The 19014-nt window shown below is 30.8% G+C and overlaps 1 long non-coding RNA gene across 3 annotated transcripts in view; it reads left to right on the top strand.

The window, feature by feature from the left end:
- The window catches only part of LOC121125155 (uncharacterized), a 207626-nt gene extending 189333 nt beyond the window's left edge, over positions 1–18293 (top strand). For all 3 annotated transcript variants that reach the window (XR_011782068.1, XR_011782069.1, XR_011782070.1), the window contains one exon: positions 17907–18293. This is a non-coding gene — a long non-coding RNA (uncharacterized lncRNA). The remainder of the gene's footprint in view (positions 1–17906) is intronic.
- Positions 18294–19014: the final 721 nt, after the last annotated feature.

Raw genomic sequence — 19014 nt, 5'->3', positions numbered from 1 at the left:
CAATTATGAAAAATTTAGAAAACAAAAATACATTTATAATTTGGCCTAAATGAAGAAAAATCGTGTAAAAGATACTTAAAGTACTTGACTTTAATATTTTATAGCAATGATGCCTTTTAGAAGGCGCTCTTAAATTTGGGACGTTTTCAAGAAGAGATTTAAGGGAAGGTGACGTTTAATGTAAGTGCCAGATTTTAAGTATAATATTAAGGACCAATACAGTTTGTATTTCATTTAACATATATAACGTCTAGTGTATATCAGAATTTCATTGGGACTTCTATTCCCAACTAAAAATTATTTTGCACTCAAGTCAAATTATAGAGTAAAAAATTGCGACTCGACCTGGGTGACTCGATCTAAAAGACTCGAGTCATGACTACTACTCATAATAATGACTTGTAGTTGAGGATTCTTCTAATATGACCAGGGTTTTAAATCCTAATTATTTTTATTCTCTACTTATTTATACTCAAAATGTTTTTTATATGACGATCTGTAACGGCATTAGATAAGTGGAATTTATGGATGGATATTGCATGCAATCATACACTTTCAAAAGGGTGTTTATTTGTTGACCAGCCATAAAGTAACGTAATATTAATTATGATAACGCAAGGAAAGCCTTTGAAGCTTTATTTTTTATTTTTTGGAGCCTAGTGTCGATTCACCTTAGCAATTACGACGAACGAACAAAATATAAAATATTAGTAAATTATGATGCTTTTAAATAATCAAATTTGATTTGCAGGCTGAATACTATCTTTACTGCTGTTGAGTAATTGAATGAGGACGGAGGAGGCATGAAAGTAGCCCTTCTACTCTTATAAATGGGTTAAAACATATCCTAAGTAACCTAATATTATGACATTTTTCGTTAATAGGATAATGAGATTAAATTTACATACTACCCCCCTAATTTAAATTGACTTTAATCCGATTACAACGTTTTTATAGTGGCCCTATTCCTGATAATCTTTCGGGAAAGTAATGACAAATCAAATTTATATCAGTTCACATTGTATTTGATAAATTAACAGAGGTATCCAAGTCAATATTTATCAAACTTCTGACCCTTTTTGAGGAAATAAAAAGCTTATAATCAGATTTAACAAAAAAATAGTTGGTTATTTTTTAAACATTTTCAGTAAAATGTTTATTTTACAACCTCTAAAAGCCTCTCTAGAGCTATTCAAATCTACAAAGTGGGATGGATTAGATTTCAATCATAATTTAAACAAGAGTTTGATTCACTCATAAAAAAGAAAAAAGATCAAAAAACAAATACATATTCCTATTTTAAGGATTTATTGCAGACGGCTAACGTATTTTATTTAACAAGGGCTGTTTTTTTTAGAAGGACAGAGCAGGGAGGTGGTCTTGGAGTCACAACTTTTTGAGAATTTACAATTATATTATGGTTAGGGTGCCCATATTTAGATTTAATCCTGTGGCACCGTTAGTGTGGGTTTCAGTGGAGGGAGGGTAAATATTTTGAAATGATTGAAATTGAAAGATAAATTTTGATTGGAGTTTATTATCTTAATTTCGACTTTGATCATTCTTCCACATTTTTAAATGGACTTTATTTTTTTACCGAAAATCTCTATTGTATATTATACCAGGATGACCAAACATTTCTTTTTTTGCTTAAAAATGTTCACTTTTTATATCCAGAAAATTGACTGAACCCAATAAAAAGCCGGACATTTCATGATTTGATAAAAAAGTAACCTGCACACTCTGGACAGGATTTAAAAAGAGGACATGTCTTGGCAAGTGAGGACAGTTTGACACCCTGCAATTAGACACAAACAAATCTCAGAATCGTTTATTATTAATTAATGTTTGCCACTTTCAAAAACAGAGAGCAGAGTCTGATTAAGAATTCGCCTCCAAAAATTTAAGGATGATTGGTTGACCCATTTTTTATTATTCCCTTGAATTCACCCCTTTGCTAGTTTTCTTCGAAAAAGGAAACTGTGATGGATACCTACACGATTTTTATTAATAATGAGATGTGCTTCTTATACGAGTCAATGACCTACCTAATCCAGGATCATCCAAAGGATGATGAGACTATTTATAGGTTAATACAATGTAGTTATGTTCAAATGAGATCCTCGCATGCTCAGACAATTAGACCTTAATCAATAAATATTTATCTTCTTAGTTGCCATTGTATTCTGTTATCTCTTATTCTACAAATAAATCTTACCTACTAATATATCATCAAGAAGGGTCTTGAGGAAGCTCAACCAATGACGGATGGAGATTTGAGATTACGTTATTTTAAATTGAGAATAATTATCAAAATTTAATTTAAAAAGGTCAGATTTTCTAAGCAATGCCTATGTGTTACGTAATACATATTCACACTCATGTAGTAACATCTATCGATTGCCTGATCATGCGGGGATCCCTTTAATGTCTACATATTTAATACATATCAAAACTCATAAAATTGGTTGACTTCAGACAAGAAACATCATAAAGACTTTTTATCTATGTAGATTCATGTGGATTTACGACACAGCAACACATATCAATAAACTTAATGTTACCACTTAATGTCAAGGTAAAGAGGCTATTGTAGGTCTTTTAGGTCTTTTTTAAACATATTATACATACAGACATTTTATAATGCCAAAATATAGTATTTTTTTATATCGAAATGAATTCATATTTTGTCGATAGACTTGAGATAAAAAAAAATATCTATGTACATACAAGGTCATTAATAGAAACGGAAGACGTTTTGTGTGCATTAAGATCCCATATATATAGGTACACATTAGGATTTATATTCCGATATCCCGGTATTTGGTGGAGTTTTACACCATTGGGCAATTATCGGGATATCCAGCATTTAGTTATTTGAATATATAAGCTTCATTAATATAAATTATAATCGATAATAAATTATGTCGTCCAACAAAGTATTAAACTGTTTTGAAATATGATGGAGCTTGATCAAGTATGTACGACAACAATCTTATCCATAGGAGTGACATTTTTGTAGAGCGCAAGGAGAAGGCGGGAGCAAGACTCATGGTGTAACTGATCTTTTGCTCACATCAGCTACCTGTTATGGAAAAGGGGAGCACGCGAATCAAACGTTTTTTTCTTTTTCTTTTTATATCTGTAAACTATGTTTTTTCTCTACAAAAATCTCCATGGATACAGTGAAATACATACATGATATATATATTTGATGTGCTTTTTTAACAGGTGTATCATATTTAAAAAAAAGAAAAAGAGTTAAATGGCTTCTACTGATGTGCAAATAGATTTTTAGCTCATGATGTATTTCACAATTATACTAGATTAAAATGTAAAAAGAAGTATTTAAATTTTGAGTGTATTTACAATTTTCTAATGGCACCCCAAAATTTTAAAATTTGTAATTTCCACTTAAAGACAATTTCCCGGTAAAATGAGAAATCCTCATATTTAGGTATACTCATGTACAATGTACATTGAAATATGATGCTTCTTTGAAGCAACTTCTTATGATGATGGAAGTAGACTTAATCGAGCATATGAAGCGGCTTTAAATATTTAAGATATTTGAAACATGGCTAAAAAATTTGCTATTCTAGTTGAATAATACATTTAACATAATTTCTTGGATCTACATGAAATATTTTATCCCCCCCCCATGAAACTTTAGAACTCTTTTAAAAAGTGTAAATTGATCCACTGGATCAAGGTAAAATGCAAATCCTACATAATACGTGGAATGGAAGCAGAATAAATAACTCACCAAATTGCGTATATCCAATGTTAAACCTTTTGAATTCTTGCATAGACTCCCTTATTAAGCGTCATTCATAGTCTATAAAAGGGTTTCTATTGTTTCAGTGTCTAATCTGTTCCTTCATATTGTTGGGAAGTCTTATGTGTAATCTAAAAATAACTCTACTATATTTTTTATCGATGTTTAATCAAGTCAACAAAGACACAATCTATTTCACTTAATTGAACAATTTGAAAGATGTTTTAACAAAACTATAAATGTATCGGTCTCAAAATAATGCGTACTGTCCGGTCTTGTCCAAATAGGACGCACAGACCGTCTCATAGAACAATATTTGATAAATAGCAGGTATGTACCAGTTAGTTTTTAAGTATGAAGGCTTCAATTAAGAACAATGACAAAATAATCATAAGTTTTCAAAGGACCTGAAAGTTTTTCTAAACTAATTCGAATGTTTAGTCCAGTCCAGTCTCCTCTCTCCTCTATCATTTTCTGCTTTGTTGGCAATGATCAGTCCTCTTCAATATCCAGTGAGCTTGAAATCCAAGGATGATAGAACTAGTCAAATGAGTGTGAATATACTACGGTGAGCCTAATAATCACACATGAGTGAATGTCAAAAAATATGATAGCTAATAGACGACATATCCTGCTGACAGAGATCAGAATAAACTATAGTTCTTCTTGCTATCTGATACTTTAAAATCTTGACCATAAGGAATAATGGTTCATAATAACATTTATATTTTGCTCCTACTAACATAATTACATTTTAAAGTTACACTCACCGTAATTTTGCCAATACTCACATTCCTAATAGTAGTCATCATTCTCCAGCTCTGATTCAGTCTTTTCTATAATTATATAAAACTGTCGAAATCCTTGAGAGCTTAGATTTATAAGAAGAAAGTATTAGTATTCAGTATTCTTCCCTATTTTGAAAATTGCATCATTAAAGTCATGTTCTATATGATTTTTTCCCCACCTTATTAATTCAGTTAAAAGCGGGAATTCATGGAGACTGCAAATTGAGTTATACTCAACACAACGTTATCTATATTATATTCCACAACCTCTCATCGTGAAGACAGACACAAAGAAAGGCCAAAAATCAGGAGAAAATAAGCAGAAACATCGACACAACAGAAAATAGTGTAAATTTTTCTTTCAGTGAGGTAACGCCGTGTCAAGTATACTCGACGATCCCTAGTAGACAAAAAAATAGTACTATAGTCAACTATATATGTATGATCAGATGTTGATCACGTAGTCTTTGTTTCACAGCTTCAGCAGGATATTCTCTCTCAATGTTACCATCATATACATACTTCTTTTATTTATTTACACTTGAAAGGATTTTAAGAATCCTCACATCTCTTGTCATAATCATTATTAAAATGGAATCATAGAAAATGATCAATGATAATAACTATTAGAAGTTACAGAATCTTTTTTGAATCTCTTTTAACAGTTAAGACTGATGTTGTAATAGTTGAATGATTGTAAATGTAAAAAGAGCCAATCTCACCCAAAACATGTCAATTGGGGAGTAGGTTAAAATTAAAAAATGGAAAAATGAGTGCATTCACCCTGTAAAAATTAACTCCTCAACTTAGCTTGTACTAGCAAATTGTATAAATGATATAACTTTTATTAATCAATGTATACGTTTATTGCTAAAATAAAGCAAAGATTCCATAGACTTAATTAATCTCTACTAGAATTGTATCAGTTCTTAATATGGGGCCATCCTGTTCCGTCTTTTCTGATCTCTATCAGTGTCTGCTTTGTTGTCAATGATTAACCCTCATAATAATTAATTGATAACCGAGAAGTGACTTCTTTCACTCGAATGGCTGTGTTTTTTAAGTGTTTAATTTATTTAAAGTATTACAACAGTATAGATTCCAACTACATTCGAAAAGTGGGCCCCTATTTTGAGTATATATAATAATCATCAATTAATATAATTTAAAAAATATATTGTTTTTTATTTCTGCAAAATAACACGTATTAATTTAACTATAAGATATATATAGTCTATGAACAAAACATATTTATCATACTTTCATTTTAAATAGAAAAATAAAATATGCAAAATGTATGTACCAATATATTAAATATAATTTTTCTGTCAAATGTTCCAAATAGTTGCTTGGTGAAATGACATTCGGGAAATTGCCCGTTCGGTCAACTGTTATTCAGCAAAAAAAAAAATCCCCAATATTCTGCTCACGAGGTAAAGTGCATATAACAATGTGTAAAATATGACTTGCATGTAAAAATAAAATAAACTGAAAGTTAATGTGGTAGTCCTAACAATTTTTTGAATATTTGGTAGAAGAGCAGCCTAGCTTTCATGACGTTTAATTAAATCAGCTGCAAGTAGCCGTGAGAGAAAAAAATAAATATATAGCAAAAAAATATAGGCAGGAATTTACCAACTAGAATTTTTTTTTGCAAGCCTTGAGGTAATATTTCATGTAACTCAAAGAGTATGATATGTTCTCAAAAAAGAGCACCCATTTTATCTTTAAACAGAGATAAATTTTATATAAATGTTTATAAAAATGGTATTGGAATCTCTCAACATTCGGCTTTGAAGTATATTTATATAATTTAACCTTATCTTCAATTCTAAGCGATTTAAAAAGCTTTGAATCCTACAAACTGTGAAAAATAGCAACAACACTATAGCCTTTTTCTGAAGATTCTGAGTAAAACTACGGGCATATTTAAAATCAAATTTTCAAATTCTACTAGGTCTAGCATATTTTGTTCTTGGGACACACACAAAAAAAAAGTACTGATTTTGTTGAATAATCTAATTAAAGATGTTGATAAATCTTTATAGACTGTTGAATTTGCTTATTTACATATGTATGTAACATTACGTATACATACATAATATCTATATACCCATATGAATATTGTTGAATTCTTCATTACATATTCATAAGACGCTAACTTTACCTTTATTCAAAGAAGGGCGAGTAACAAAAAAAAAAAAAATAATAATAAAAAGATTCAAAACTGAAACCAGAAGCTATTTTTTAAATTAGATAATAACCATATAAAAAACCGCTTGATATATATTTAAAGCACAGAACACACCCAATTTATACCCATTTGATATCAAGATCCTTCTTGCTCTATGGACATGCATGTACTTAATAGGCCTCTGTAGACACACACCAAGCATAATCTACCTTAGAAAACACCCCCATTTTCAGTCCAGAGCTGTTTATTTATTCATTTCTAAGAATTGGACTCCAAATATGAATCGTTTCACTCCAAATCCCAGTCGAGTTTGAGGCTGGAGTTTGGTGAGACTTTCATGAGATTTTGGTATGTTTGATTCTTTAGCTCTGATTCAGCCGTCATTATCAATATTCCAATATAATCATATATAAAGATAACTAGTCTTTTAATAATAGTAATACACATTAGTGGGGAAAGGTAGTCTTTATGCTACAAGTCAAAGTATATTTTCATTGAGTTCAGTTACAGTTCTCAGATTTCTTTTGAGCTCATTTCAAGCCCATGGTTATAGTCTGGAGGCTTTCTTTGAGTTGAGTAATAAATATCTTTGGAGTCCTAGGCGATTCTTAAGTATTATCTATCGAGTCATTGTAAAATCGAATCGCAGTCTCGAATCAAAGTCCCCAGCTCTGGTTTAATGTGACATTGTGTGTCCGATTCTCAATGTCTGACTCAGCCGTCAGAATTAATATTTATATTTAATCATAACAAAAGATTATAATTAGCTGTTTAAAATGACTAATAATTTGAAATAAAGGATGTTTGCGTGTCTCAAGCCTCAATGGTTACGATTCAAGTTGAAATCTTGTAATTTCAAGTACTCAGAATTGAGTTTGAAGTAGGTGCAGTTTAACAAAGACGGTTAACAGTCTTTCTTGTGCCGTTTCAAATCCTTGAATCTTTTCATTGAGTTCACTTCAAGTCCTCTGAAAATAAAAGATATTTTAAGAAATACTCTTTATCTGGTGAAAAGTTGCAGTTACTTTCGAGTCCAAGTCGAGCTCATCAGTTTAATAACACTTTGTACAATTAAAACCCAAGTTGCAAATACGAATTCTCAACTTTGATCCTCACTTCATTCAGCACATGCAAATATAAGAAACACTTTGGAGCCACGTGCCACTCAAATGATCTTTTTTGGTAGTTGTAGGAGCAAATAATGGCTTGAGCATTAGTTTTGAACATTCCTCAGGGATTTGAATTAAAAATAAATCTCAATAAATCAAATTTGATCAAATATATCTATGTACTTATATTTTTCCAATGCATTCCTCTTGCAAAATCCATGCGACTGACTCCCTTTCTCCCTTGCCTCATCCAGAGAGTCCTCCTTTATCAACGGATTCACTTCCTCAAGTTCTATTTATGTATTATGAATTTAAGTATATCCGTAAAGGCGTGCCAGTTGTCCTTCAATACCTGAAAAAAGAGATTTTGAACCATCATCATCATCATACACAGTTTGATCATCGTTGTTTCCTAATGTGGACAACAACACGTACCATTTTGAAAAATCCACTGCAATTTTTAGAAATTGCAATTCACATTTCTTTTGGGGAGAAATGCTTTGTACATTTTTTCGTTTTTTAAAGTCCAGGAATCTATCTACAGCAAGTTGTCTTCACAACGAACACGCCCTACATTAGGGTGAAGTTGATGTCCAAATTTTGTTCAAACAAGCTTAAACTTTTTTGTATATGGTCCTAATAAACATATTACTGCAATTTCATTGAATTATGTGAGGGATTAACATAAAAACAATCTTGAACAAAAGTCAAGAAAATAACCAAATCTCTTTTTTCCCCTTCATATATGTATATGAAGATCAGAGACGTTATATGTACTTACAGGATTATATATATAACTTAGGATGTTTTTTTAGTTTTTGTTTTGTTGAAATGTACGGGTCGCCGGTTCAAAATCCGTTCCTTTTTACTAAAAATACAATTGGGAAAGTTTGATCAGATTGAACAATGTTTAGAGGAAAATTGCCAATTTAAAAAAAAAAAAAGGACTTCTTTCTCGGTTATCGTAAAAACCGTTCACGATACAGCTTTAGATGTTTTATCATTTTTTCAAGATGGCTTAATTTACTTTAAGAAATATTAATTTTATTATGAGGAAAACAAAATATAATGTGAATTACAATGTCAAATTGTTGAAGAGAAAACATTGCATTGTAATTCAAATTATAAATTTTATTAACGTATTTACAACGTAACTATTCCTAAGAGTAAATTAATTCATATTGAAAAAATGTATACAAAATATAAAGCTGTAGCGTGAATTCTTTTACGATTGGCAAGACAAAAGTCACTTTTTTTTTAAAAAAATGCTAATTTTTCAAACGTAGAGGTAATAGGGCTAAACACTATTCAATTTTGTTCAAACTTTTCAAATTGTCGATCCCTTTTGTCTACTTAAATACCAATTTGCGGCACACTCTATGAATTAATAAGAATAATTTGTTGATAGAAATTGACGAAAATTCGTTGAAGAATACAAATGGAATCCACATTTAGTTTTGAAAGAATCATTTTAGATTGCTTTTGTTTTGACTCGTCACATTTATAAATATCTACCCGTAGCAGAAATGTAATGAAAATTTGGAAAAAGTTACAAAAACTATGAAAATTACGTTTGAAGATTTCTGAATGTCTCTATTAATTATTTTACTAAATTCTATTTGAAATAAAAATTTAAAATTAGCCCCTGAAATAGTGGTTATATGAAGTTATTAGAAGAACGTTATTACACACAGCCACTACTGAACTGCATAAATATTGACATTTTTAGAAAATTTAATCTATGTTTGGTATCAGATAGTAAGTTTTTTGAAAAAATGTTATTTTTTTTTTATTATAGTTTTTGCCAACTTTTTCAAAATTGTATCAGCTATTTAAATATAAATGTACATACATAATTATTTTAATGAAATATGACAGATTTCTTTATAAACTTCATAGATAGTACCAAAAAATGCGTTATTCATAAAAATTTATGAGTTTATTGTGGACCAACCTCACCCTAAGCTACACATTTGTTTCTTTAGAAACTCCAAGGAAAAATTGCGTCATAAGAAATTAACATGGATATAATATGTGTCACGTCATCACAAAGTGAAGCTAATATAATTTTTACAAAATTGACTTTATCATTATTTTTCCCTAATTGCACTTAAAGTACCCAAAATATATCTCCACAATAAAAGAAATTGATAGATCTTATTTAAAAAAAAGTCGTATCGGATCTAATATTAGTCTCTTAAATCAAACAAAGGTTCTAAACTATAGCTTGAATCCTTGGGTATCTTAGCTCATTTCACAAAACTGAATACAAAGAACCTACAACGGACTCGGATATGTTTATAAAATATTATACTGTATGTATATATATATGAAACTGTAAAAAAAAAAAATTGAATTTATTCCTTTTCTTGATTTTTGATCAAGATTACTTTTATGTTGACGCCCCACTATGTAGTAAAATTATTACTAAATTTGCAGTATTATTATTTTATTATAATAAAAGTTATACATATAATGGATCAAAAGAGACCCATCGTTACAAAATAACTTTGCTTTATTTTTTTTACAATATCTATCCATACAAACTCTGAATACGATACTTAACTTGACTGTAAGCCAAAAAGAACCTTTTAAGAACTATGGAATTGCAATAAGTACGTAATATCGACCTTTTTACAGGATATTAGTGTTGAGATACGGTTTTTGTTCGGTTCAGTCTTATGTGACTGTTTTATAAACCGATTTGGACCGATATTTCGATCCAGACCGTAGATTGAAATTTAATCGTTTTCAATACTAAATGGGGAAATCTTTAAAGGCTTATAACGAACGAACTAGAGCCATAATTCTTTTATTATTTGAATGTTACATATAATTAAATTCAATTATTTATAATGAGATCTGCCTTTTTCTTGATAATCACGGCCACACGGCCCCGGAATCTCTGGCAGGCAAGGGCAACCTCGTGCGGATCCAGCTTTTCCATTGTATGGCTATTGGACTTCTTGAGGACATCTACAGACGAATGATACTTAGCACAGGCCTCATGTTCTACCCTCCTCTGATGGGCTTAGTTCCGGGCTTTTTCCTTGTTGGCCGGTGCATTGCCTTGTTTGAGAGGTTTAATTTATTTCTTGGGCTAATCCATCCATCCAGGGAATGTCAATCAAAAGTGCAGAACAAGTATAATGGCAAGGCTGAATCTGAACGAGGTCGCCAGGGCTTTCCAAAGCTTCCGACGCCGTATGTCCAAGGTTATCATGAAAGGCGATCTCATTCTGAATAATTAAATGTACCTTTCAAATAATCAATAAAGTATGGTTCTCACCGATCTAGTTCGTTTGTTATAAGCCTTTAAAGATTTTCCTAATTTAGCTGGACCACCCTGTAGAGGTTAAAAGGTATGCAGAAGATTGCCTTCACCTGTTAACTTCGGTTTAGCTTAAGCTATATTATTTTTCCGATATAGTCATCAATTTAGTAAGCTAAGCTTTTTTTAGGGATTTTCACAAAATATCTACTTTTATAACAAACACAACACCTGTATCAAACTTCTCCGGATCAGCATATCTTATGAAGTTTGTACGCCTAACTAAGCCAAGCGATAAGCTAAAGATAATTATCACATCTTTATTTTTCTTTCTCTATAGATTAATTCAGTTCCTTATTCATTGATGAGCTTTGCTTCATTCTTTATCTAGTTTTAGCTCAAATCTCCTTCGCTGGATTTTCTTTCTTTAATAGTTTGTTTCTTCTTGTTTGGTGGTTTCTTTCTCAAGCTATAGTTAAATTAAACAACTTCTAAATAAACTCAGCTAGACCCCTCTCCCTAAATCATCATATTGTTTGTGAATACCTCCTCTACAGTAAGTTCCTGACCATGACACCTTTATGCATTATCATGGTTTAGGTATACTCGTACAAACACAATGTGCAGTTATAATTTATTTTTATTTTTCTGCAGATGCACAATAAATAATTATTATATTATTCACAATTATATACACATTTTTCAAGTCAGAGGGATTGACCACACCCAAAGGTGCATTTACCTCTATACAACAATCAAAAAAGATGAAATATGCATATTATATACAATATATGTACATTAGGATAATGCCTGTTTGACTTTGTTTTAAAAATTTATTTCCTAAAGTGTCAATGCATAAATGTTTTCCTAAAAATGACACAAATTATCCTAAGTTGATTTTAATCAAATAAAAAAACACGCATAAACTAGTTTAAAAGTCAAAATATATTAACAAAATATGAGAGTGATATTTTAATTTTTGGGAGCCATCACAAAAAATTCGAAAACTAAAAGTGCTCTACACGAATATTTGGGGGATCTCTAATCCCCGTTTGCTCTTGGTTCTTATGCATAGTTCTAAATTGTCGTATATCAAGAATAGTATTATTATGATCAAGAGTGTGATAGATAAATGTTTTTTAATAGGGGGTCCCCGTGTTGAATATTTCAATTATTATAAGATTCCCCGTAAAAAAAAAAGTCATGCTATCCTATGACTACAATGCAACTAATTTGGATTCTTGATCTCCCCCCGACCAACAAAGAATAGATGTGGTAGGGATAGGGGGGACCTCCCTGCTCAAAGTCACCATATTGTTTGTGAATGCCCCCCCCAAGAGGAAGAAAAATATTAAGGTGACAGGGTATATAAAAGATTGCAGTCAGTTGGTTACTTTGGTTTTGCTCAAGCGATAATATTTCTCCGAAACAGCTATCAATTTTGTAAGCTGACCTTTTTGTAATAAAGATTTGAACAAAATATAAACTATTAGACCAAATACAACAGCTGCATAAAACTTCTTAAGATCAAAATATCTTATGAAGTTCAAAAGGATCTAGGTTTTATTTTGTATTTATATGACTCACATTATTATAATGTTGTTTGTATTTCCAATATTATATATTCATACATACATATAAGCTAGTTGTATACATTCGAAACACCTATGTGTGAGGTTTTTTGCTTAAATCCCTTAAAAATACAAATTACATTCAAATTATACATGTAGTTTGTTTTAAAATAATTCAGGGTTACGAAGTTGTAAAAAAGTCATTATCCTAATGTACATATATACCATATATGGATGTAAGTATTAAAATAGGTTCAAGATTTGGCCCATGTGATGGACACTAAATGACAAGGAGGAAAAATATTTAAATTCCATGAAAAGTGAGTAAAGTTATTTCATTATTAATGTGTCAAAATGATCAAAAAATCCCTTCTAAAAGCAACAACCAGTTTTTTCATGAAATATATGACCAATTCATTTAGAATAGAGATACCCAACTTTGTTGTGCCTTGAAACTATTTCATCAAAAATAGTTAACTTTCATTTTATCTATCTTAAGGTTCACTAATGACACAATGGTCATATTTCGAATGTAAGGCCTTCTACACTGGGAAAGTATATTGTATGTATTTATTAGGAAAGTTTAATACCCCCTCCTCTATCAAGCACCGTGTCGATCTTCCTGAAATGTAAATCAATCTTTAGGAATAGGCAGAGACGTACTCTTTAGCATTTTAGTTATTTTGCACTGCAGTCACTTAAAAATACATTTAAACCTGTAATAAGCAATCAAGCAAGGGAAACTGATAAACACAGCCGATTATTGCAGGTACCCCCTTAAACCAGGTTTTTTATTTAGTAACAATTCTAAATTCACACGCTTATAATAGGCAGACGTTAGACCAGGTTCCACTGTCATATATCTTTTTATTGATAAAAGAAATGAAAATTCAAACGTTCTTCAGGACTAGGTACCCAAACGATTGCAATCCAGTACTGTGTACGATCCGGTGGTTCGGGACCTTTGATTTGGAGGATCCCGTTTATAAATTCGTTATTGCAATCTCCGACACCTACTTTTTCCTCCCAACGCCCCTGAAACATAACTAAACACAGTCCGAATCCCTTTGTGATGATATTGTTTTATGGACACATAAAGCTCGTTATTTATGGGTTGTAGGATTTGATTCATGAATGTAAATATATTATGTGTACATAATATATTTATGTACATTATTAACACACATATGAGTTAATTGCAGCTTAAAAAAGTGTAATAATGGCTTGTTCTCAGATAACACTCATTTCATGAGGGTTTTAAATTTTATGTTATCATTGGGTTATTATATACTAGCAGGAATGGCTGGTATTGTTAGGGGTTGTTAGGCGTGGAAAAACAAATAAACTTAATCTAATAGAGTAGATTTATTTTATTAAGATATAAAATAACTCCTCAACAAATCCTCAGCGTTAAATTTGTGGGGCTAGTCACAGATTTATACCCATCTTGCCTGAGATAGTAAGCGTGGACGATTTTGCTAGTTGGTTAAAATTAGTTGGGAAGAGTAAGGATAGTGTTTTAGTGTTTGAAAAATGATTATAATATATTATATTATTAAATCTTGATTATAATTAATAAAAAATGAATATAACCACCCAAAAGTATAGAAAAATCATGGAACTTACTTAGAACCTAATATCTTTTTTTTATATATATCATAGTTGAAGGTATAGAAGATACCTTTTATTTCAATTAAATAAATAATTCCTTTAAAAAAGGTCGATTTTGATTTATTTTTGGTCAATTTCGTTTTTAATATTTATATAGAAATTGAATAAAATTAGCTGGTTAGGTTGCGTTCAATATTATTCCGGGGAGAAAAATTAAATTGTTTATATATCTATAAATAACTATACAATTAATAATTTAGTTGTAAAAGGGTGAAAACAAGTTTATATAGGCTTCATATTCAAAATAATTAAGTAGTATTTACCCACTTATTAGTAACATAGTTAGTTATAAACTCATAATGGATTATATTTCTTTGATTATAATCAAAGTAATATGTATGGAAAATTATTAACAAAATGTCTAAATTTGTACAATTATTGTCTTTAACATTTAAAAAAAAAAAAAAAAGGCTTTTATTGCCATGAAACTTAGTTTTTAGGTTCCCTAAATGGACAACTCTATATGCGCATAGTACAGCCTAACTACGAATAACATAAGTGCATACTTGTTTATAATTTATAAATCCACTTTGGATGCAGATAAATGGATCTTATTTGTATTCCATATCTAATAAAAAACTAATTAAAGTTCCTTGCCATAAAGAACTCAAAAAGCCAAATTGATCCATGCATACTCGCACATAGGCACATTCTTAAATGTACTGTATATTTAGCTATAAGTACAGATATTATACGTGCTTCTCTTCCTATGCACCATGCTGTTTTTTGTTCTTATTATTAATAATAATATTTAAGATCCCTTTTTTGACACCTACATCTTATTTCAATTATTTTCCTACATACTTTTTAACGCAATGATCACTTTTAGTAAGTATTATTGTATCATACATTTTTCAGTAGTATCTTCAATGCTCTTATTCAATTTAGATATAACGTTGTATAGGTTTTAAATCGTAAGGCTTTTTGTTATTGTGGAAGAAAATAAACCAAAAAGGAACTTCATAATCCTCACAATTTGAAGAATGTTTTAAAGGAGAGAAGCTTAGCTGTCATATAGGGCTTTATTAGATTAGCTGCAAGTAGCTGTCATAGGAACGTAATAAACACAAATCCTACTCCATATATATATATGAAGGATATGTAGGCAGGATGTCGATCATCAAGTCTACTCTTAGTTCAACAACCTTTAACTCCCCAACCAATCATGTTTATTGCTCTCCGTCTTTTATGAGTACACGCACGAATTATTACTCTATACTTACCTATATTGTATCGCACAACCTTTCCTCTTAAAAAGATTAAAAAAACAAAACAGTCGGTATCAATTATTACGTTTTCGATCCTTTTTTCTACTCTGAGTCCAATTTACACTTATAACTAGTGATGAAAATCACGTGTTTAATGGGCATGTAAAAAAAAAAAAACTTAAAAACAACATGGTAACTCTGACAATTTGAGGAATGCTTTTGAGAAGATCAGCGAGAGTCAGCTGTTAAAAAGGGGAAAAGGGAATACACAAAGACATTGGCAAGAATTACTCCGATATCGATCCTCAATTCTGCTCCGAGTTCAACAAAAGACTTAGAATTATTACTTAATAATTACTGAAGAGCACACCAGAATGTTCATTCAGGTTTTAAATTTAATTTAATCGATTTGGGAAAGGATGTTCACTATTCAGGAATTAAATAATAATGACAACTGCTAAGGAAAAGAAAATTAATTCTTCTGAATACCAATTCCAAGAACACGGACCAACAAAAGAAATTTACATGATTTTTATTACTGCTTAAATCCTTTACATTGCTATTCGTGATTCATGATCACACAGTCTCGTGGTTATACTTTATACTTTGATCTTCTCTCCTCAATCTACCTTAAAAGTACTACTCAGATTACGAGGATTTTGGGATTCTCTTATTCAATTTGACAGTATTATCATGGAATAGCTTGCTTACTTTAGTCACACCATAAAGACCTGTATTGAAACAGATTCTGAAATTGCAATTTGAGGTTTTATGTGATTATTTGCTCCAACGGTTATTCACAGATCATCTGTTCCTTTTCTTCAATTAAGGTGGAGATACGGTACTTTCTTACCATTTATATATCAAATGAGTATCTATATTATACGTAGGGATGTGAAAATTGTCGAAATTCTCGTCAACATAAATTAAAAAAGTATGTATATGTTGGTAACCTGGAAGAGATATTAAGTGCTACTATTATTTATACCTCTATGCGTTAAAAATTCTAACGTATTAGCGAGCAAGGAACACAATAATTTTTTTAGTGGTATTTGTCAACAAATATGTCGTCTATCAAAGTTGACAACATAAACTTTTTTTTTTTGATTTACACTCACGAGGATAAAAATAATTTTTACATCTCTAGTTATATGCAACACTAGGGATAAACTGGGACAGGAAGGCCCGTTCTATTGTGATAGGCAAGTTCAAACTCGCGTAGTGTGGCAAAAAAATCTACTTCAATTAAGTAATTTGTTATTTATATTTTATTTTAGAAGATAAATTTGATATCTTGCTTAGGGCGGCAAAAACCTACAGTCTATCACGGGTTAAGTTGTTATCTGACGTCATCATCAGACTTTCTTTCACTTTTAACAGAGGATGAATACGTCATTTTCAAACAGATAAATAATTATTACTTCCAAAACCTTTCCCTTAAGTGCTTTTTATCCTATAATTATGAAGGAGGGAGAGTTAACCTTAGATAAATCATGAGGGTTCATTCTTTTGGTTGGTCTGAAGTAATTAACCGTTCACGGCCCTGTTCATTTTGAAAGAACCGCTCCTTTTTACGTATTTAGAAAAACGCTTTGCAATTAATCCGTTTTTCTCTGTTTAGCAGTTCACGAACCAGTTTGGGCATCAGTACTCCGGCACAATCTCAGTTCATAATACATTCTAGATTCAGCTAGTAACTTATAAATACGTTGACCATGATCTGGCTCTTTCTTGCTCGTAATCTAAGGTATTTCTGTATAATAACATTGATATAATAATGTATGTATCGTTTTCAATAGAAAAATGAATGTCCCTTAAGTTGAACTATTTATTTTTTACTTCAACCATTATAAAGAATTTGGCAATAAAGTGAGTACTAATATTTGTCGAAGAAAACATAATTCCCTTTCTTGTTATAGTTTTTGGCATTATAACTAGCGTTGGAAAAATATACCCTTGCTTAATATGAAGTGAGTGAGAATTAGTATACGTAAATATTACAAGCAATGCATTGTGAAACTTATCAACTAATCCATTATGCGAAGGAAAACAGTTAATTGAAAACTTCATTTAATATCCCAATTTTGTGCTGAAATATTTCATGCAATGGTTTTGAGCCAAAACTCACTCATTCTGAGTTCTATTTGCCCCACGTTTATCCTTTTTGTAGTCGTCCTAAGTAATGGTCATGTACAATGTCATTTAAATTGGTGGGATTTTTTTTATTACATAGCTCACAGTAAAAATTTGCATGATATTTCTTTGTAATTATCGTTTACTTTTTATTAATGCTGTGTTTGTATATTTATTTTCTAGGTATGTTTCAAGGATGACAGTCCTTAGAGAGCACTACTCGGTTCCCATCTTTAGTGATGGGCAAAACGTAGAGGAAATAAGTGGCTAATTTGACAAGGAAAAACGGTTAGTGTTCTTTTTTTGTTTATTCTGTATTAGGTCGTCGTGGTCTTTAACACTAAATCGACGGATGGTTAAACAACAGTGGCCATCAAAAATGATAGCCATTTATTTTTTAATATTTGTAATTGTTAGTGGTTGCTAAAATTGAAAGTAATGTGTTATCAGTTACTTCTCTGTACAAGATAACACAGCATTAATACCATCAAAATCCAAATTATTAGAAAAATTTGTAAAAAATATCAGCGAAAGACATTTTGGTTGAATAAAGTCTTGCCATTTTATCTAGAATTTCAACTTCATATTAAATTTCATTGGAATGCTGAATTGATTTTGGTCACCTTTTTTGTCTATCTGAAACGTTCAGACTTTTGTGAACAGAGCTCAAAATTGAAACATTTTGGGTTTTTTTTCCTTGATAAGAAGTCAATTTTATGTGACTATTTGCAAAATTTGCGTTTGTTTAGTGCTTGTCTGCTAGCCTTTTGTTGAGGAGGTATTTTTTAGCGAGAACGATTTATAGTTCCTAAAATACTGCTCCTATTTTTCTGAAGTTCATTTGCAAGAGACGTTACTATAAAGAAATGGTCTATTCTAACATTTCTTGCTTAACCCAAAGACAGTTCCATTATCTTCATTAATACATATTCTGATAAAGATTTATTAGTTGGTCTTTGAGAATCTTTTTACAAGTAAGGATATCAATTTACCAAGTATTTGAACGATGCATCAACTGCTTACAAAAATTTCATACCAAATTTATCATGTTTCATTGCAATATATCGAAGAAATAGATACCTAGCTCTTCTTGGGAATAATTGTTCATCAATGTCAATATTTTTACCTGCCCTGTGTACACTGACTTACAATTTTCGACGAGTCCATCTCATAGCGTGGAAATCAAGGCGAATTTGTCGTTTATGAGTCTTTGCAATCTTGTGCCACAAATATCAAAACAAATCAATGTCAAATCATTCCTTATATCTATCGCTAGGCATAGTGTCACAAA

The sequence above is a fragment of the Lepeophtheirus salmonis genome, chromosome 10, assembly GCF_016086655.4.
Source record: "Lepeophtheirus salmonis chromosome 10, UVic_Lsal_1.4, whole genome shotgun sequence".
NCBI classification, from domain to species: domain Eukaryota; kingdom Metazoa; phylum Arthropoda; class Copepoda; order Siphonostomatoida; family Caligidae; genus Lepeophtheirus; species Lepeophtheirus salmonis.
This window is presented reverse-complemented; position numbering and strand designations above follow the sequence as displayed.